This window comes from Euprymna scolopes, chromosome 14, assembly GCF_053919585.1.
Source record: "Euprymna scolopes isolate OS-2025 chromosome 14, ASM5391958v1, whole genome shotgun sequence".
Taxonomy (NCBI): domain Eukaryota; kingdom Metazoa; phylum Mollusca; class Cephalopoda; order Sepiida; family Sepiolidae; genus Euprymna; species Euprymna scolopes.
This window is the reverse complement of record NC_136495.1, coordinates 67,983,087-67,998,139: the sequence shown is the minus strand read 5'-3', so window position 1 is coordinate 67,998,139 and position 15,053 is coordinate 67,983,087. Positions and strand designations below refer to the sequence as shown.

Genomic DNA, 15,053 nt, shown 5'->3' with positions numbered 1-15,053 from the left:
TTCAATTCGGATACCATAGCTTGTTCCCATTCTTGGTGATTTTCTGAATTAATCGCCTCATTATAACTTTCCGGTGCGCTGTTCAACGAATAACAGTAATCCACGGCGTAATCTTGTATCTTTTCAATTTGTAAGAAGTCTGGCCTTTTTCGCTCCCTTATTGGGTATCGACGTGTCTGGTTACTATTTTCGTCAGAAATACTGTAATTGTCGTCCTTAATAATATTTTCATTGTGATCGATTAAGATGCTAGGTAATATTTCACGTTTTTCATCCACTGGATCGCCATTTTTTAAAATTTAATGTATCGTTGAATTTTACACATCTAACCCTTTTTATGGCATTTTGAGCTGCGAAGTAGATTAAGTATGCCGGGCTATTTTTATCGTAACCTACGAAAGTACCTTTTTCTCTTTTAGTATTTAGTTTACTGGTGTTTTTATAAATGCAAAACAATCAGAACCAAATAGATGCATTCTGTTCATTTTAGGTTTTACACCGCAAACCGCTTCATATGGCGTTTTGCCTAGCCTCTTATTGAACGATCTATTTCTGATATATGCTGCTGCCATTAAAGAAGGGTTCGCCATGCTCTTTCAGCGGTGCCATTTTAGAAGGGGGAATACGGCGCCGATTTCTCGTGTTTAATACGATGGTTAATTAATAGAAGTTCAAAGTCTTTATTAGTAAATTCAGTCCCATTGTCTGAGCGAATACATTTTACTGAACCGTACGGGGCAACATCAGCTAAATATTTCTTAGTGGCGAGGATTGTGTCGGATTTGTTTTTTTTAGAAAATAAACCATAATTAAACCGGAAAAATCATCAATAAAGTTCAAAACGTACCTTAGATTATTTCTCCCCATCGGGCTGATCGGACCTGCTAAGTCACAATGCGCAAGTGAGAGAATTTTCGTAGATTTTTTGTCTGGCGTTCGGCTTATATCTTTTGCCATTTTCCCCTGTGCACACACATCACAATTTGGGAGATCGTCTGAAGGTATGATTTACATGCCTTCGACTACATTTGGTAATTTTTTTTAATATCAGCTGTATTGCAGTGTCCTAGAATTTTATGCCAGGTTTTCAAGTCGTGACAGGCAGTTTTTGAGGAAACCATACTTTTTAAATAATATAGTCGGCCATTTTCTTTAATGCCAAATACAGTTCCATTGGGGTATATCAATTTTGATGTATTTTGGCCAAATTGTATATTTGCGCCTTGTTTAATTGCAGCCTGCACGGAAAATATGTCTTGCTTAAATGTAGGTATGAACAGAGCATTTTTTAGAATACAGTTACAGATTTCGCCTTTATTATTTTTTTAGGGATATTTTAGCATCGTCTCTTTTCAAGACTATATCATTTATTTGACTACCGTCGGCAAGTTCGACAAAATGACTTTGAGGATTAAAGTTTGAATCAAAATTAATAAAATCAGATTCCTTGGTGATAACGTGCGCTGTAGTCTACAAGGAGATTTTTACCGTTTGTGGTATTGTCAAAGTTACATGTGAATAGAAATGTATGTTCTTCCTCAAAGTTCTCAACGTTTTTTACGGAGTCCATTTTTGAGGGTTTATATCGACATTGGAAACTTTCGTGGTTGGGTTGTCCACAATTATAGCAGATAATATATATATATATATATATATATATATATATATATATATATATATATATATAAACACACACACACACACACACACACACACACACACACACATATATATATATATATATATATATATATATATATATATATATATATATATATATATACTAACAATCGGTGCCCGGCGTTGCCCAGGTGTTTTGAAGTGTATGCTGAGGAGAAAAAAAAACGGTCAATTTTTTAAAACTTTGACCCCTATTATGACCTCTTGACATTTATTGTTTAGGGATCAAGTAAAGTTAATAAGTTAGATCCATGTCCAAGGAATCTATATATAAAATATCACGTGTTCAGACCTTAAATTGTCGGAGAAGTTTGGTAGAGTTCTCAAAGGTCTAATTGTTGAATATTGACCACTTAATCGCCAAATTTCTGTCGAAAACCTATCACATCGATTTTCCCAAATCTCAGTACCCTGTATATCAAATTTCGAATCTGTAGGCTTAAAATTGACAGAGTTTTAGCCTAGGGAAATGCACACAGACGCACAGACACACACAGACACACACAGACACTATCACTTATACATATATATAAACATAAACATCATATATATAAGGATAATAGTACGCCATATATATAACAAAAGACCATTATTTACTGAAGTGAAAGGAAAACCCGGGGGAACTTTACCCAAAAATAAATCTATATTTTTTTGTGTGTAATGATAGTCTGGTACTTATACAGTTTAGTGACGACATTAAAAAATGGAAATATTGAAAAAAAAATTTTATTGTACGTAACTGTTATAGCTGTTATAGACTGAAGTTCTCCGAAAAAAAATTTCACTTCATTTGATCAAGTAGTTTTTTTTTTTACAGCGAAAAACAATGATTTATCACGGCTACGTCAACGTGGCCATTTTGGAAATCTTATTGCAGGCCAGGAATTCCCCAAGGGCAGGTAACTGCCGTACATAGCAGAATACCTCCATTTTAGGCCAATCTAGCCCTTTTTTCCCCCACCAGAATGAGATTTTTTTTTTTTTTTTTTGCGAAGACAGATGCCATTTTTGGGGTGTTTTTTTTTTTTTTTTTAAATTTGTAACAGAAGTAAATAAACGAAGTTTCGAAGTTATCCATGCGTGTCCAACTGAGCATGTTTCGAAAATAATCTCGTATAAAAATTCTTCAATTCTTTGCATTCCTCAATTTCTTTGCATATTCAATAGTATTCTTATGTAAAAAAAAAAAAAACGCAAAAAAAATGCAGATTTAAAAAAAAAAAAGAAAAAAAACGTAAAAAAATTGCAGATGTGTTGTGCGCATCTCAATATGGCGAGAAAAGAAAGGCTAGATTGCGAAATTTGGCCTAAAATGGAGGTATTCTGCTAGGTACATTTCCAAAATGGCCACGTTGACGTCGTCGTGATAAATAATTGTTTTTCTCTGTAAGAACAAAACTACTTGGTCAAATGAAGTGAAATTTTTTTTCGGAGAACTTCAGTCTATAACAGTTACGTACAATAAAATTTTTTTTTCAATATTTCCATTTTTTAATGTCGTCACTAAACTGTATAAGTATCAAAAAGAAAATACAACTTTATACAAATTCCCTATTAGTTTCTTTTTCGGATCTCTTATACGATGATCATCTTTATTTAACTATTACGTGTAATTATATTCATACAGATAATCTATATAATTTATATTTGCGTAATATTTGCGTAGAAATGAAGAAAATCAAATTTACTGTGTATTTATCGTGTTGCCATAACAACGTGACGTAGCCAAGGACGGTAGTGGACGTGAGTGTGTGTGCGTGTGTGCGCGTGTTTTGTTTCGTATCTTATCAACTTCTTCGAATCTATGTGTACAGTAATACAAACCCGTTTTTCGAGCTGAATAAATGTGTTACATTGAATAAAAACACGAAAAATATATCCAGTTTGGTAGAAAAGTAACTTATCTTGCCTTTGATAACATTTATTTGTTATATATTTGTTTTTTGACAACTTTTTCGAATCTATGTGTACAGTAATACAAACCCGAAATGAAAAGACCACGAGGGAATGCGCGTTTTACATAAAAATAAGTATTTTTAAATTTTATCTTTCTAGCTTTAAAAAAAGTTTTAAAATTTTATCAGCCAGCATTATTTATTTTTAAATATTGAAAAATTTAAGGAAAATTAATCTTTGCTAGATTTTCAAAACATTGTTTTCGTGTTGTGTACGTGTCTGCGGCTAGCAGAATGGCGGCCGTGGATGTCGTAGGTTGGATTGTAAGATTGTGTCAGATTCGTATTTTTTTAATTTGTAAATAACAAGTTAGAAAAAAATTAAACCCTTCCAAGATGGACAATAAATGAAGCCATAATATTTTATGGTAAAGTTAAGAGCCTACGAACCATAGTTTTTTAGGAGATGTGATTATTGGATTAACCAATCAGAAATCGTCTGTGGCACACACATCTCTGTTTTTATAGATATATAGATAGATAGATATAGATAGATATAGATATAGATAGATAGATATAGATATAGATATAGAAGATATAGATAGAAGATATAGATAGAAGATATAGATATAGATATAGATAGATATAGATATAGATAGATATAGATATAGATATAGATATAGATATAGATAGATAGATATAGATATAGAAGATATAGATATAGATAGATATAGATAGATATAGATAGATAGATATAGATATAGATAGATATAGATAGATATAGATAGATAGATAGATAGATATAGATATAGATATAGATAGATATAGATATAGATAGATATAGATATAGATATAGATAGAAGATATATATATTTGTTTATCATACGAACATGATTGGTTACATATGTGCATACATATTTCAGTGGAATCCCAATTCAAGGATAACACTTCATCAGACAAAAAAAAAAAAAAAAAAGAAGATATTGAGCACTCTTTAATAGTCACGCGAATTTCATTGGATTTACATCTAGGAAACTAGTCGATACATCATTTATATCTATCAGATGGTCTAGATAGGGCATTTCTCGAGGGCCAAAAGAACAATGCTCATTCAAGGCTTTTAATTATGTACTGAAAACAACGACGCTTCTCATCCAGATGTTCAAATAGGATTAATGTCTAAAATTGGTAAATTTTTTAAAGCTAAATTTGGGCCTACAGAAGCACTGGGGTGTGTTGTAGGAATCAGAAATAAGGAATCTTTTTGAATTAAAAAGATATTGAAATATACACTTTTTGTATAGAGAAATGTAAACATTTCCATACCGTTATTTAATAGGACCCAAAACACAGCTATTTTGGGTCGTATTGGATGCATTTAGGTAATGTTGGCATATTTAAAGTGTATATTTCTCCATGCAAACATGTGTACTTCTCAATATTTTTCATTCGAAAAGATTTCTCATATAATAATATTGGTACTTGTGCAGAATTTGAACCAGACGTAACTAACCCGCCGCTCGGCTTTGCTCGGAACATGACGTCGATCGCCGGCTTTTGCCGAGCGTCGCCAATTATCAAAGCTTAACAACGCTACTCAAGGAAAATACTAAAGTTGGTGAGAAGAGATAGGAAATGTGGAAGAAACTTCGCCAACCCAATATGGTAGCTTTTCGATATATGGTTTAAGATGGAGACAAAAGGATCGTTACAAAATTTCTGTCTCCACATAAACTCGAAAAGATAATTGTCGTGAAGCTCTTGGCGTTTGAAACTGACTGTTGATCCAAGGTGGAAATAGTCATCTTGTATAAAGTTGTTAGGAACGGCCATTTGAGAGTGTGTTATTTACTTTTTTTTTTTTTTTTTTTTTTACATAGGAGTCACTACTTAATTTGATGTTTTTTTTTTGCATCCAATATTTTCCAAGCAACGTCTGCTACTTTCCTGCGTCTTACGTCAGATTACAATCAAACCCGCGCGAATGATGTCATATTCCGAGCAAAGCTGAATGGCTGATTAGTTACGTCTAGTTCAAATTCTATACATGTACCATAATATTCAACAACAATAGCAGCAACAACAAAAACAACAACAAAATAGTTAAATGTCTACATAAACTTTTTTCTCGCAATAAACTCAAGCCGCGATTTAGTGACTTTACTCAATTGTTTACATTTAAAGCCATGAATATTTTTCAGGTTCATGTTTTGTACTGTAGTGTCCAATAGTGCTCGCCACTGGATGACAGTACCATACCTTGTCGGTACAGAGTACAAAGCAGACACATGATTCTATAGATTTTTTTAAAACCTAACTTGATCTTAACCTGCCCCAACAGATGCTTACACTTAGTTGTGTTGATTTAGATTTGCTTAACCAGAAAAACAATTCCTATTGTAACATTCCTAGTGCTTTTTTGCCTTAAAAAACAAAACAAAAAACAATATTTATTCCTATAATTACTCATAGAAAGGCTTCTATTCAGAAACTGTATGGTTTATTATTACTATGTATTTTCACATAATAATTTATTAGGCTCCGCCAAAAATGGCCACAAAATCAAGTTGTTGTTGTTTTTTAAAACTAAATTACATTTATTAAAATCCATTATTTCTGAGTAACTTTTTTTTTTCCAGAAAGATAAAACCCTGAATTTTATCATATAGAAAACAGAATAATGCAAAACTTTTTCTACTATTTTAAATTAAATTTTAAATGTTAAATTTTCCCAAAAAGTTAATAATTGACATTTTTTGTCTTGCACAAAAAACGTACTTAAATATTAAAAAAAAGGTTTTTGAAATAATTAATTTATTTATTTATTGTCTAACTAAGATTTAGGATGATTTTCTAAGAGAATATGCAAAAATATTATGATATAAGTACCTGAATTTCAAATATTTCCACTTATTCATATAGGTAACCAGATATTTCGCGTCGATGTAGAGTCTACATCGACTCTGTTTACGTTTGCGTTTGATAAAAAGAAAACTATGGAAGACCAAACAGGCCAAAAAAACTTATTTTTCAGTGACGAAAATTTCAATGTATTATTAAGCTGAGGCTGGCCAGTACCAGATGGGTCACCATTTGTATGAGTTTGGTTTTTAATGTGTATGTTGTGGGGGCCAGGCTCCCCAAAATGGGAGGGGGCGGCAATTTAAAGCAGAATAAAAAAAAATTATTTCAGCGCGTTTGGTCCCCCGTAGTCGAAAGGCGGCAAACGTTTTCAAACGGGATCGAAAAAAATGATGCTATTTTTAACACAAAGGGCACAATATTTATCGAATTTTTTTTTGTATCGATTATTCAAAGCATGCCCTGTTTAATATTAATAATGGTCATGCATTATTCGGCTCGCTAAAAAAAATTGTTAATTTATTTATCAAAAATTTTAAAATGGCTTTTTTCGTATAAATATTAAAAAAAATTTTTTATTTGTTTTGCTTAACTTAAATTAATTATTACATATTCACCGAATTTCACACTTCAAAACTCAAAAGCGGGATAATTAAACACAATCGAAGTTCTGATATTCAGACGTCAAAATAAGGTATGCAAACAATTTTTTTTTTTAATCTATAATTCTGTCCCTTACAACAACACAATATGTTTTGTTCAGTTTCAGATGATTATTTTAAGCATATTTGTTCCCACTTCAAAACAAGGGGGGGGGGTTGTAAGCAAAAAAAAAAAAAATATATATATAAATATCGTTTCTGAAAAATAAGTACACTGTTATAAAGTTCATTCTTCTCTTAATAATCGCTGAAAATTTCGTATTGATCGGATAGTAACCTGATTTTTGGTAGATTTTTAAAAAGACGGTCCGTCAAAAAGTACTGACCTGCCCCCCCCCCCAGTTTTGGCGGTGCCTATAATTTATTATAACGATACTGATTTTTTTTTTTTTTTACATTTACAGTCAATTAGAATTTTATGGTTCAACTTATGTACACGTAGCTAATTTCGGTACAGAATACAAAGGCGACAGGTGCTTCTACAGATTTTTAACCTCACCATATCTACTTTCGTTAAGCTGACCTAACGGAAAATAGAATTGGATTGGTTTAGACAAACAAACAGTTCTTATTCGCACATGTTTACTTCTATTTCAAACTTTTTCCCCACATCTACATATATAATTAGTCGCACAAAATCTTTTATTTGCACACTGATTGATTTAATCCTACTATGCGTTTTCAATTAATAGTTTTATCGATTTGTTTACATTTAAAGTCATACAGAATTTATCAGTTCGAACTATGTACGCGTAGTCCATTTCAGAACAGAGTACAGAGGGGAGAAATGCTTGCACAGATTCTGAACCTAATCAGAGTGTCAATTTTGATTTATTTAACCAAATAATTCTTATCCTGAATTTCCTATTTCTAATTCATTTTTTCACATATATATTATACTAGTAGTTCAGCTCGACTTTGTTCGGGCTCTATGCACTTTTCATAACTTTATGTACATATGTGTATATATATATATTAAAAAGTTTGAATCATGTCCAAGTAACCTATATCTAAAATTTCAAATGTTTAGGCCAAAGATTATTGGCAGAGTTTGGTAGAGTCTGCAAAGGTCAACTCGTTCAACTTTGACCTCTTGGCAGCCAAAATTTCGCCCCAAAACTGATTAAAACGCTTACTGCATGTCTGAATACTCTTTATGTAAAATTTCGAATGTTTAGACCCCAAATTGGCTGAATAGTTTGCTAGAGACTGTAAAGTTCAAATTTTTTTAACTTTGACCCCTTAGCAGCCAAATTTTCGGCCTGAAACCGATTAAAAACCTTGCCCTATGTCTGAATACACTTTATGAAAATTTCAAATGTTTAGGCCAAAAATTGGCTGAGTACTTTGGTAGAGACCGTAGAGGTAATTTTTTTAAAACGTTGACCCAATGTTTACCCCTTAACATTTATTGTTTTGGGCTCAAATTCAATTATAATGTTAGATCCATGTCCAAGTAACTTACATCTAAAATTTCAAGTGTTTACACCCAAAATTGGCGGAGAATTTGGTAGAGATTTCAAAGGTCAAATTGTTGAACTTTGACCCTCTTGGCAGCCATGTTTCTGGCCGAAAACCGATTAAAAATATTTTCCCAAATCTCAATACTCCTGATGTTAAATCTCGAGTTAGTAGACTGAAAATTGACAGAGTAGTTTGGTAGGGAACGCACAGACATACACAAAATTTTACTTTTATAGATATATAGATTAAACGCAATTTATAAAAATTAGAAATCATAACATTCCTCCTGTACAGGCCAAGTTTTCTTAAAAACATACTTTTGGATGATATGTGCTGATAAAATCTGCTGATACTGACACAAAATTTAATCGATTTTGTTAGAAAATCTAATTTTTTGTCAAAGCACTTTAGCACAAAAACTTGACCTGATAGAGAGAAACTGATGCCATTTTCTGATTTAATAACGCAAGAATACCTTAAATTAGTTGTAGAAATTTAGACAACATTCAAAAAGTAAAAAAATTGTTGCCCAGTGTTATAAATACTGACTAAAATTAGCGAACAATGGACAACGATAAAATGGAATTTGATTACATTGCTCAGCAACAAATTTGTTACCTGCGTTTTTTCAGCTGATTTAGGACGAATTTGATGAACTGAATCCGAAAATCACATTGGTTTTGCTTAGCAAGGTAAAATTTTTGAGCCATGGCTACATGTTTTTTTTTTTTTACATTTTTGTTCACACTTATGCATGTGTGTAACATTTTAGAAGTTGGATGGAGTAAAATGTCATGTTGAATGTTTTGATTGGAAATGATTATTTTAATTACAAGAAATATTCAGATCTGATAGTTCTAGGTGATTATGTTGACAAGGGATCGATTTGAAGTCATAAAACCTCGAAGTCTTCGAATGAAGATTGGCCTGTACAGGAAGAATTAGTGCCTTACAAAGAAAGGAACACCCTCAACGACCTTCTTGTGGGCAGAGACAGAATACCCTTCCTACCGCTGCGCCGCTGCAGTCTGCACATTAAGCTCGGCTTAATCAAGCAGTTCAGAAAGGCTCTGGACACACTGAGCATTCCAGGAGTTTAAAGAAACGGAAGTTCAAATTCTGAAATTTGAACAATAGTGAAGCAACATGCAATTTACGTGTACCTAACTTTATCGATACTGTTGCGGAACTTGTGGATATATTATACATATCACCCAGTCGTTCAGACTAGGAAAAATTAATTGTTTTGAGGAAGGAACGAACAATGCGTTTATTTGAAGTAAGCGAACTAGAATTATAGTTTTAAATCCAGATAGGCAGAATATTGGTCCAGGGGAGAATGCAGTAATCCCATATAACAAAAAAAAGCGTGGTTGTTCCTTATTCATTGGTGCGTTGAGTGTGTTTTGGTAGATGTAATCCAAAATCTTTTTAGGTGTCGACACAGTGTATCAGATGTTGAATGGATATACCATTCCATTGTATATATCCCCGTGGGTAATAGAATTTGAGCATTGAATTTCATCTGAATTCTAATCAGTGTCTTTATATGTATGTAAAGGTAATATGGTTTATGAAAAAATGATTTACCCAGGCTCTAAGAATTCAATTCAAAAGCTAATCAGTGTACGATCGTTTCTGAGACGATGCAAAATTTTTATTTGTATAAATTCTCACAATCATTACCGAGAGTAGACATCAAATAGAAACATTAAATATATGATCGACACCAAAGTGAATATCAAAATATTATACAATAAAAAGGGTAAAAATAATCTACTTAGAGAAATGCTTATATTAGTTTAATGTATTTATTTGCTTCCCCACCAAAACAAATTAGGCACAAGGCCGTTTTTAATGTGGGGTAAAAACCAGCTCCCCTAAAAGTAGGCAAGAAGCGGGCACTCTGGTTACCAAAAATAATAATTGTTCCAGTATAGAGAGTTCCCCCTCCATTGGCTGGTATAAATTATTTTAAGTGCAGCATCTGCAGAACAGATACTACACTTTGAGATATTAAATCTTTTATTCAGGCAAAAAAAGAACATGAACAAAAAACTTAGGCACAAGGCCAACTCAAAAGGGGGGGGGGAAGATGGGGGTCGTTGGTCATCCTTGCCCGGTCCAAAGGCTAAGAACAACAGAAAAAAGGCAAGCGTCTTAGACAAGTACACATATTATTTAAACTGTGGTTACAGCATTTTTATAGGTTGTTTACATTTCAAATGCTATAACGCACGCACGTACAAACACACACAAACACATATATATGTATATAAATATAGTCTTAAGAAGCTTTGAGTAAAAAAATATAAAAAGAAAAATAAAGAATGCAGTTTAAATTCCCTAAAAAAAATTAAATTAAATTTAATCTATCGCAGACTTAGCACCTACATAATCTGGCATCTAGTAAGTTTATATTTACTAAAGAGAATTAATTTATATAAAGGGGAGGGGACAAAAAAAAACTTAACTAAAACCCGACTTCTAAAAGAATTATAATTACAAAAGATAATCCAAGTATATAAGGATGAGAAATAAACTTAACTAAAATTGTTAAATAGAAATAGACTTAGCACTTGCATAAGCCGATTTCTCAAAAGTCTTCAATTATAAACGAGAATTTAACTATATAAGGATGAAAAAAAAGAAAGAAAACCTTAACTAAAATTTTGTTAATAGAAAACGGGGATCCTCAGTTGCTTACCATGTAGCTGTTTCGGAGATTTAGAAATAGGCCAGCTGTTAAATACATGGCTCTCCAGTGGATAATACCACTACCCCAATAAGAAAATGTAGAATAATACGGTTACTATTTATAATAATATACGTAAAAAACTTGAAAATAAAAAGATTGACTACTAATAAGTAAATTTAAAAAATTACAAGATCTATTCTGCGACATGTTAACTGTTTATATATATATATATATATATATATATATATATATATATATATATATATATATATATATATATATATATATATTAATTCAAACATCAATTTGAGGTTAAAATAGCCACACATTTTCAATATACATGTGTAACCACAACATTGCAATAGACACGCCTAGCTCCAAGAAACTGTTCCTTTCTCATTTGGCCCTGTCGGTGGGGCATTAGAATACGCCGACTGCCTCCCTGCAGAGAGTAAAAGTCCCTCAATGGGGGTCCTGGATATGACCTTAAACTATATCCAGTGGTGAGGCCCCAACTTGCGGGTTTTGGGGAGTGTGGAGCCACCCTTTAATTACCATTGCTCCCAGGCCCACTCTGACCCGGAGTGGTAGTACCTGTTAGGGTCCCAACTATGGGTTAAATAGAAACTGACTTGAAAACAACAAAAATATTCTATTAAAAATTTTTTTCTTCCGAATCACTGGATTCGGCATTAAATAACCCGAAAAGGGTTGATATGCCGTAAAACAAAAACAACTAACCAACCAATCCTTTCTCATTTCATCAAGAAAGGAGGAATATGATTACGCCCATGATATGGGATGATTCCACGATGCCAGGGATTGTTTCGGTCATATATTTATCTGTTGCAGGTGTCTTGGATGCGTGATGAAGTGAGTTTTGAATCTCTTCTTCACGAGGTTGTTAAGAATTGTGTAATATGAGACCGTTTTGCGAAAGAGTCTGGTACTATATAAAGTCAAATGACGTCATGGGTTCTTTTGCGTTGGAAGAAAGAAAGATAGAATCTGCTGTCTCTCATGAATAAAGCAATCTGCTCCTCTGTTTAAATTGTTAAGTACACACACGCAACAGGTAGTTTGCAAATTGCTGGCATTGGTGCCCTTTTCATTATTGAAATATACTTCACCGCACAAAGGTAGCCGACAAGAATTAAATAATCCTCATATATATATATATATATATATATATATATATATATATATATATATATATATATATATATATATGTGTGTGTGTGTGTGTATGTGTGTGTACATTTCCCTACGCAATAACTCTGTCAATTTTTAGTCTACAGACCCGAAATTTGATATACAGGGTACTGAGATTTTGCAAAATCGATGTGATCGGTTTTTGGCCGGAAACTTGGCGATTAAGGGGTCAAAGTTCAACGATTTGACCTTTGAGAACTCTACCAAACTCCTCCGACAATTTTGGGTCTACGCACTTGAAATTTTAGGTTCCTTGGACATGGATCTAACTTAATAACTTGATTTGAACCCAAAACAATAAATTTTAAGGGGTCATAATAGGGGTCAAAGTTAAAAATAAAATTGACCTCAGCGGTCTCTTCCAAATTACTCAGACAATTTCTGGTCTAAATATTTGAAATTTTACACAAAGGGTATTCAGAGATAGGGCAAGCTTTTTCATCAGTTTGGGTCGAAAATTTTTAGTTACCAATATATAAATGTATGTATGTCTGTTTGCATGTCTGCCTTAAACTTTCAATAGAGGTGACGGATTTTACCAAGATCAGTATCGTTTTAAAGTTCGACCTTTCATACGACAAATATCGAAAAATTGGCTAAAAACATTAATATCTTCCCCTACAACTAGACACTTTTCTACAGGGGGGGGGGTGTCACTTTTTTCGCCGATATTTTTTGAAAGTTATCCTCTCCTTTAGATTTAATTAAAAAAAAATGTCGCTTCCGGTTTGGCGGTGGTCGTAACAGCATAAACGTTAGGTTTTACCCCGTTCTTTTCCTTCTTTGCGGTACGGGTTCGAGGCTGCCTTCCTACTACCACTTCTTTTTTTTTTTTGCTCAACATACACATCCAAACACCCAGGCAACGCTGGGCTGAAATGCTAGTATATATATAATAATTTTTTTTTTTACTATAATAATTGAATACCTACAGACACTAGGGTTTCATCCTTTCGGGAATCTTCAGTGCAAGGTGTCACGATTAACACCAGTTGACAGATTCGAACTTGGCAACACGAACAATCTCTGGCTCGATTAGCAAAGACCGTATCCAATCGGTTACCATTAACCGCGTAAAATAACGTTGAATTTAAACATTTTAATTTTAAATGTTCTTTACGTCAGTCACACAGTGATCTAATCGTTATACGATGATCTATACACCAGAGCTAAATTGACCGACTTAATTCAACTGAAAGTGCTCAACGATAAGAAACGAGTTTCTTAAAGGGGCTGTCATAATTATTTTTTTACTATAATAATTAAATACCTACAGACACTAGTGTTTCATCCTTTCGGGAAGCTTCAGTATAGGGTGTCACGATTAACACCAGCCGACAGATCCGAACTCGGCAATACGAGCCATCCCTGGCTCGATTAGCAAAGACCGTATCCAATCAAGCAGGCGGCCCGGCATTGCCCGGTTGTAAAATACGCTTAAATATGATATTTTGATTAACTCATATTTCGTATATATTATTATATTATATTAGGTACGGGCAAAAATAGACGAATAAAGATGGGGGGACATAGTTTTGAAAGCCGATTGTTATGATTTTTTTGTAGGTTTTTGACTACTTTTTGATTGTATTTGAAAGATTAAAGACTAAAGTTAATTTCCTAAAGGAAAAAAATATTTGTACACGAGAAAAAAAAAAGTTATAATGAAAAATGTTTTCATGTCGTGCTAATCAATTCAGTTAAATTTTGAAGTTAAATAAATTCATTGTAAAAATCCGTTAAATGATAAATATTAGTTTTCTGGGTCCATTTCAAAGATAATTAGTAAAGTCCTTAGACATTGAATTAAATATTAAAAAAAAACTCGTTTTTAATGTTCCTGTAAAAATTAAATACTTTTTTTTTTAATTGTTATAATTCACGATGCTTTATTTTCATAAAAAAATCAAAAATAAATTCATTCAATTTTTTTACAATAGAAATTCTTAACTTTAGTAAAGGTATTTTTTGTTCAAACAAAATAATACATTTTCACTAAGATTTAGATAAAAATATTGGGTTCATTATATTCCGTGATCATTATTTGATAAATATTGAAAATGTCATTAAAATTGGTTAATTTCCTTATTTTTGGTAAATTTTTAAGTAAAGGGAAGGGTCAAAATGTTTATACATTTTGAGCACCGGCATTCATTTTGCACGTACCTATATTATATTATACCTAATATATAGTAATGATTTAATAAAGTTTTAAAAAATGACTGATGCACCACCACCGAGAATTAAAACTAAAACGTTTAATTTATGATTTACTTTTTCCTTTGACGTTAATGACTGTACTATGAAGACATGTTTATTGCAAAGCTAAAAATTAAAACATGAAATTATAGCTATTATGTCACACATGCATATTCGTAATGTCGAATACACACACACACACACACACACACACACACACACACACACACACACACACACACACACACACACACACACACACACACATATATATATTCCATTTTTTTAATTTTCACACTTTTGCAGTGATTTTTCTCTGGCTAAAACCCAAATATAAAGTTTCGCATGGGTTCGAATACCCTATATATGAAGCTTCATGTC

General features: G+C 32.5%; 1 protein-coding gene across 5 annotated transcripts in view; it reads left to right on the top strand.

Annotated features, from left to right (window-relative positions):
- Positions 1–15,053, top strand: part of LOC145293055 (uncharacterized) — a 75,800-nt gene that overhangs the window by 53,126 nt on the left and 7,621 nt on the right. The gene's annotated exons all lie outside the window — the stretch shown is intronic.